Source organism: Oncorhynchus keta, chromosome 35, assembly GCF_023373465.1.
Source record: "Oncorhynchus keta strain PuntledgeMale-10-30-2019 chromosome 35, Oket_V2, whole genome shotgun sequence".
NCBI classification, from domain to species: domain Eukaryota; kingdom Metazoa; phylum Chordata; class Actinopteri; order Salmoniformes; family Salmonidae; genus Oncorhynchus; species Oncorhynchus keta.
Genome location: NC_068455.1, coordinates 71,292,774 through 71,300,333, shown reverse-complemented (window position 1 = coordinate 71,300,333; position 7,560 = coordinate 71,292,774). Strand labels below are relative to the sequence as shown.

General features: G+C 39.4%; 1 non-coding gene across 1 annotated transcript; it reads right to left on the bottom strand.

Annotated features, from left to right (window-relative positions):
- Window positions 1-5,042: 5,042 nt before the first annotated feature.
- On the bottom strand, window positions 5,043-5,124 carry trnal-aag (transfer RNA leucine (anticodon AAG)). The gene has a single exon. It is a non-coding gene; the product is annotated as a tRNA-Leu (tRNA).
- Window positions 5,125-7,560: the final 2,436 nt, after the last annotated feature.

Sequence of the window (7,560 nt, the reverse complement as noted above, 5' to 3'; positions counted from 1 at the left end):
TCAAGGTCTTCAATTGTTTTCTGAGGTCTTGGCTGATTTGTTTTGATTTCCCCATGATATCAAGCAAAGACGCACTGAGTTTGAAGGTAGGCCTTTAAATACATCCACAGGTACACCTCCAATTGACTCAAATTATGTCAATTAGCCTATCAGAAGCTTCTAAAGCCATGACATAATTTTCTGGATTTTTCCAAGCTGTTTAAAAAGGCACATCAACTTAGTGTATGTAAACTTTTGACCCACTGGAATTGTGATACAAGTGAAATATAAGTGAAATAAGAAATTGTTGGACCAATTACTTGTGTCACGCACAAAGTAGATGTCCTAACCTGACTTGCTGTTGCCAAATACTTTCATGTTAATTTCTCTACCATAATGTCACGTTCTGACCTTTATTTCCTTTGTTTTGTCTTTATTTAGTATCGTCAGGGCGTGAGTTGGGGTGGGCAGTCTATGTGTGTTTTTCTATGTTTTGGGTTTTGAGTTCATCCTAGTATGGTTCTCAATCGGAGGCAGGTGTTGTTTGTTGTCTCTGATTGAGAATCATACTTAGGTAGCCTGGGTTTCACTGTTGGTTTGTGGGTGTTTGTTGTCTCTGATTGAGAATCATACTTAGGTAGCCTGGGTTTCACTGTTGAGTGGTGGGTGTTTGTTGCCACACGGTACTGTTTCCTCATGTTCACGTTTATTGTTTTGTATTTCCATAGTGTTCAGTTTAAATCTTAAAATAAACGTTATGGACACTTACCACGCTGCACATTGGTCCTCCGATCCTTCTCCTCCTCAGAGGAGGAGGAATGACGTTACACATAAACTGCCTCCAACACAATTTTGGAAAATTTGGCAGTATGTCCAACCATAAGCTACAGACAACAAACACAATTGCATTTTATCGATGGCAATTTGAATGCACAGAGATACCGTAATGAGATCCTGAGGCCCTTTGTCGTGCCATTCATCTGCTGCCACCCATGTCGCAAGGATCTGTACACAATGCCTGGAAGCTGAAAATGCCCTGGTTCTTCCATGGCCTGCATACTCACCAGATATGTAAACCATTGAGCATGTTTGGGATGCTCTGGAGCGACTTGTAGGACGGCGTGTTGCAGTTCCTGCCAATATCCAGCAACTGCACAGCGATTGAAGAGTAGTGGGACAACATTCCACAGGCCACAATCAACAGCCTGATCAACTCTATAGTATGTGATGGAGATGTGTCGCTCTGCATGAGGCAAATGGTGGTCACACCAGATACTGACTGGTTTTCTGATGGACGCCCCTATCTTTTTTTTAAAGGTATCTGCGACCAACAGATGCATATCTGTATTTCCAATCATGTGAAAACCATAGATTAGGGCCTAATGAATTTATTTCATTAGACTGATTTCCTTATATGAACTGTAACTCAGTAAAATCGTTGAAATTGTTGCATTTATATTTTTGTTCAGTATATTTCTGAACTTCCTTGGTGAAGAGTCAGTTTGTAAAGATTACTGTGAAAACTAGCCACAAAATGTAGAAATTGTACTATCTTCACAAAGCTCCATCAATTGGTAATTTCCTTAACATTAATTTCTGAATTATTTTCGCCTCCCTCCATACATTATCTTCTTGATGTAACAAAAGCCCCTCTAGCCTTCTCTTTGTAAATGTAATCTCATTCATTGAGCAGTTTATGTACCTGAATATCATTCAACCCTGTACCTTCGTTTTGACTTTCAGATGGGGAAGTAATTTCACTGACAATGCTTTTAATCCTTAATCTCTTTGTTTGATGCATGTTCCTTGCCATGCCTCATTGCCAATCTTCTAATCTTAAACATGAATAATTCACACTATTTCTCATTTCTCATCATCATCAATGGATAATGTCCAGTGTTAAATAAGATAATTGCCATTTGCTGTGAAGTTTGTATAAGTCTTAGTTGTTAATACTTCTCTTTGACAATAGTGACCTCTGCAGAATAATTTATACCATGTGATTACCACAGCTCATTGATAGTCCCCACTGGTTTTTCCAAAATTGCACATCCTCTGAGTATGAATGGCATTTTTTTTAAAGAAAATTAAATCTTCCTTTGCCTCTTTACAAAATATGAAAATATGCTTTTCTTTTTACAATATCCTGTAAACCCATTGTGTTAAAAGATATAAAAAGTAACAACAACAGAAGTCATTAACTACTTACCTGAATTGTTGTTGTCTCGCCTGCCCAGCCTGTGTGCGATGTCGACGGTCTCGCTGACTCACACCAAGACCGGGCGCTAGCTTCTGACAAACGTCACTTACTTTTTGTTTTACGACCACAACGCTGTATTCAGTCTGTTCGTACAGGCAACATCTTATATTGGACCGTTCAGCATTGGAGATTGTCTCCTCCAGCTGAGTGGTTGTTTTATCCATGGTTTTGCACTTTTCGTGAGGGTGCACTGTAGTTCTCTTATCTTTTTTCCATTGATCCAAATCGAGATGGCAACCGGAGTATGGGCGATTGGGTGTTTTGAAAGGAAAACGAGTCAGCTGGTTTGTCAGATTTGTTACCACTCAAGACTGTTTTGTGTGGCCTATTTGGTATTTGATTAGAGTCCCCATTAGCTGTTGCAAAAGCAGCAGCTACTCTTCCTGGGGTTCACACAAAACATGACACATAATACAGAATGACATAATACAGAACATCATTAGACAAGAACAGCTCAAGGACAGAACTACATACATTGGTTTGCACGACGAGTCAATAAACCGGCGACCAGTGCACTGATGTTGCATGGACATGCCTTCCAACCTGAGATCTGACCGCGATAATTAAGCTTCCGACTGCCTTTTCTTTCCCTCCCATTATTGTATATCAAGTAAGACAGCAGCCTACATAAGAAACAACACATATTGATTGCTCAATGGGCAGGGAATGAACGGCAACAACACCAGGAGCTCCCAAGTGTTGCACCGGTCTAAGGCACTGCATTTCAGAGCGAAAGGCGTCACTACATACTCTGGTTCGATTCCAGGCTGTATCACAACTGGCCGTGATTGGGAGTTTGCAAAGGCTATTTTCTTGCCGAAATCCCCCCCTCGCCCCAATTCTATCTTGGGACTGCAAGGCCTGGCACACTTCATAATCATTTTGGTATCTCATGTTGACCAGTAGTGTGTGCCACAGAAAGCAAAATTCAAGTATAAAGAAACATAAACATTTATTTTAGAAACATTTTGTAATGTTTAAGAAAAATAATGATAATAGACAAATATTATCCCACAGTAACACAAAAACATCACAGTAAGTTACGTTTGTTAACAAACATTAAATAAGAAATATAAATTTCGATAATAAGATGTAAAATGACAATAAATCAAATATAAAAAGACAATAAATAACAAACAAATATTGGATAGCTGCAACAGCTCGACTGAACATTTAGTCCAATTTTTCTGGAAAGTTTTCCAGGTGATATCGCATGGAACTCAAACCTAACCTAGTCCTGATAGGCAGATAGGGGGAATCCTCCCCCTTCTTTCTTTGGCACACATCAGAGTCAAGTACTTTCTATTGAACAAACTTCACGTCAGGATATTAAACATTGAGCCGGGAGTAAAATGTAGGCAAGCAATAAACATTTCAGAACAACTACTAGTTGAATAAGACATGGGAGAGATGACCAGTTTTGTCAAAGAGGTGTATTTATAGACAAAAACACTTGAAACAAATAGCCAAACCGAAAACTGCAGACATTACTAGTGCCTCCCCCGATATCAAACCGACATAAAAAAAATCTCAACAAGCAAGCAAGTCGCAACAATGAATAATTGAGTACCTGCAAGTCGGGGGTGGGGGGAGAATTCTGGCAGCGGGAGCTTTTCGACACAACACCGGCAACGGTTAGGAAAGTAGCTAAAGTACCTAGTATCAGGGTCACAGTAAGCACACTCATACAACGCATGAAGAAATAGTACCCCCATCAGTGCTTTTTTTTAATCATATTTTTCACAGGTGAAAATGTCAAATTATTTGTGAAATACGACTCATTCTCTGGCTTCAAAACACAAGTGCAAACTCTCGCAGTATAATGTACGGTAGTTGAAGCTGCGTGGTAAGAAACACAGCTCAATCAAATCCGTCTAACCATAGACAGAAGGGGAAACCCATCACAGCGGCTATACACGCCAGTTCAGAAAGTTTCCTCACTCGGAGGAGTGCAAGACCGAATGGAGTTTGTGCAGAAGCGTACTTCACCAGGGGCGTTCCCTAATATAAATATGCAAATACATGGTACAACGCGCCAATAGTATCGCGCTATCTCTTGTTTGGCTTTGCCCACCTGCTTCCTGGTTCTGCCCAGTATGCTTCATGTTCTCCTACTGTATACAACACAGATGAACTATCTTGGGTTAGTTCTTAATATATTTTGTCTAACCTATAGTGGAGCGCTTTCGACACACCCACTCGCTATAGCTGTAGCTGCCCTTCTCGGAAAAGTGACCAAAGCTCCTTTTCCTATTTTGGAAAAATGACACCCTTCACACACATATACAAATTATCCAGCACTCTAGGCACATCGTTACATCGGAGAGTTAGCTACTAAAGTATATCCTCTATGAAATGATAAATGGAATAACGATAGAGTGCAGAGGCAACTCGTTGTCTGTAGCACGAAAGACCAGTGCAAGTTAACGTTACTAGCTTTGAAACTATTTCTCCCTCCCTTTATAGCTAGTTATCTACGTGCCAACGTACAAATAACGTGTCTCACATAGCTATAGCTAGCTAATATGGTTCGTAGATATCTTTAAATGTCTAAATGTTGCACTTTCTCTGGGTAGAAGTGAATTATGTTTCTGTGCCGAGCGTTGACAACACATTTAAATGTACTGCCCAAGAATCAATACACCACGGAGTACCGAAGGTTTAAAAAGTCTGGACAATGCACCACTGGAGAAACAAGTTCTACATTTTGTATTGAAGTGCGTGACGTATGCACATGAAATATAATTGATTGCAGGAGTAACTATAGAAATATTCTTTCAAAATATCAAACAAAAAAATCTACTGGCAGCGGCGGGATTCGAACCCGCGCCTCCGAAGAGACTGGAGCCTTAATCCAGCGCCTTAGACCGCTCGGCCACGCTACCGATGAAATATGCCTGTTGGGGTTGGGTATTTAACTCAGCAAAAGAAGGGTATATATTTCTACTCAATAGTTTATTTGATGGGAAAGTTTTACTACATCACTTCAAAATCAGTAGACCTATCCCACTACTTTTCTCCCAATGGTACTGAAAACGTGTGTTTATTCAGAACGCAGAAACACCAACCTTGTACACTACCGCCATCTACTGGTTGAAGAGGCAAGTGTAATAACTATCACGCACCAATCGGGCAAGGTCAACTTTTTATTTTGTATTTATTTTTATTTAACCTTTATTTAACAAGGCTAGTCAGTTAAGAACAAATCATTATTTACAATGACGGCCTATCAAAAGGCCTCCTTCTGGGACGGGGGCTGGGATCAAAAATAAAATAAGAAACAAAGCCACATCGTGAAAAGAGAGACACCACAACACTAAAAGAGAGACCTAAGACAACAACATAGCATGGCAGCAACACATGAAAACACAGGATGGTAGCAACACAGTATTACAACAACATGGTAGCAAACACAACATGGCAGAAGCACAACATTGTAGCAGATCAAAACATGGTACAAACATTATTGGGCACAGACAACAGCACCAAGGGCAAGAAGGTAGAGACAACAATAAATCACGTGAAGCAGCCACAATTGTCAATAAGAGTGTCCATGATTGAGTCTTTGAATGATGAGATTGAGATACAATTGTCCAGTTTGAGTGTTTGTTGCAGCTCGTTCCAGTCACTAGCTGCAGAGAACTGAAAAGAGGAGCAACCCAGGGATGTGTGTGCTTTGGGGACCTTTAACAGAATATGACTGGCAGAATGAGTGTTGTATGTGGAGGATGAGGGCTGCAGTAGGTATCTCAGATAGGGGGCAGTGAGGCCTGCTTATAAATAAGCATCAACCAGTGGGTCTTGTGACGGGTATACAGAGATGACCAGTTTACAGAGGAGTATAGAGTGCAGTGGTGTGTCCTATACGGAGCATTGGTGGCAAATCTGATGGCCAGAATGGTAAAGAACATCTAGCCACTCGACAGAACCTTTACCTTGCCGATCTATAAATCATGGTGTATTTTATTAAAGTTACCTCGTTGTGCTTAAACGAAACAACGTGAACAAACAACACAACAACCTTACATTAAGAAAACTAGATATTTCTGCAGCCAGAAAAGCTTGCTAATATGATACATACGGATGCTGTAGTTATTAATAATCAAGTAATCACATAACATTGTGTGACTCAATAACCTTGGAGGATAAACATAATGCTTTATCCTCAGCCTGAGCATAAAATAGTGCACAATGACGTAGCCTAGTTGTGATTTGTGTCATAGTGACTCGTGACTGTCTCAATTCCTCATGGCGTTGCTGCTGTATGCTGAGAGGTAGCGACCCTTTAGTCCTGAAGCCATTCCTAGCCTGAAGTCTAATAGACTGATTGTTATGGTAATCACCATTCTATTTACATAGCTAACCTATTATTCTTTTCCTCCTCAATACCACTCTCTCTTTCTCTTTCACATTCAGTTTAACTCTCTCTTTCTGTATCACATTCTGTTTAACTCTCTCTTTCTGTCTCACATTCTGTTTAACTCTCTCTTTCTGTTTCACATTCTGTGTAACTCTCACTATCTCTTTGACATTCTGTTTAACTCTCTCTTTCTGTATCACATTCTGTTTAACTCTCTCTTTCTGTCTCACATTCTGTTTAACTCTCTCTTTCTGTCTCACATTCTGTTTAACTCTCTCTTTCTGTATCACATTCTGTTTAACTCTCTCTTTCTGTTTCACATTCTGTGTAACTCTCTCTTTCTGTTTCACATTCTGTGTAACTCTCTCTTTCTGTTTCACATTCTGTGTAACTCTCTCTTTCTGTCTCACATTCTGTGTAACTCTCTCTTTCTGTTTCACATTCTGTGTAACTCTCTCTCTCTCTTTGACATTCAGTGTAACTCAATTCAAGGAGCTTTATTGGCAATGGAAACATATGTTAACATTGCCAAAGCAAGTGAAGTAGATCATATACAAAAGTGAAATTAACAATAAAAATGAACAGTGAACATTACACTCACAGAAGTAACTCTCTCTCTCTCACATTCTGTGTAACTTTCTCTTTCTCACATTCTGTGTAACTCTCTCTTTCACATTCGGTGTAACTCTCTCACATTCTGTGTAATTCTCTCTTTTTCTCACTGTGTAACTTTCTCTCTCACACTGTGTGTAACTCAATTCAATTCAAATAGGCTTTATTGGCATGGCAAACATATGTTTAAATTGCCAAAGCAAGTGAAATAGATAATAAACAAAAGTGAAATAAACAATCAAAAATTAAAAGTAAACTTTACACTCACAAACGTTTCAAAGGAATAGGAACATTTCAAATGTCATATTATGTCTATATACAATGTTGTAACGATGTGCAAATAGTTAAA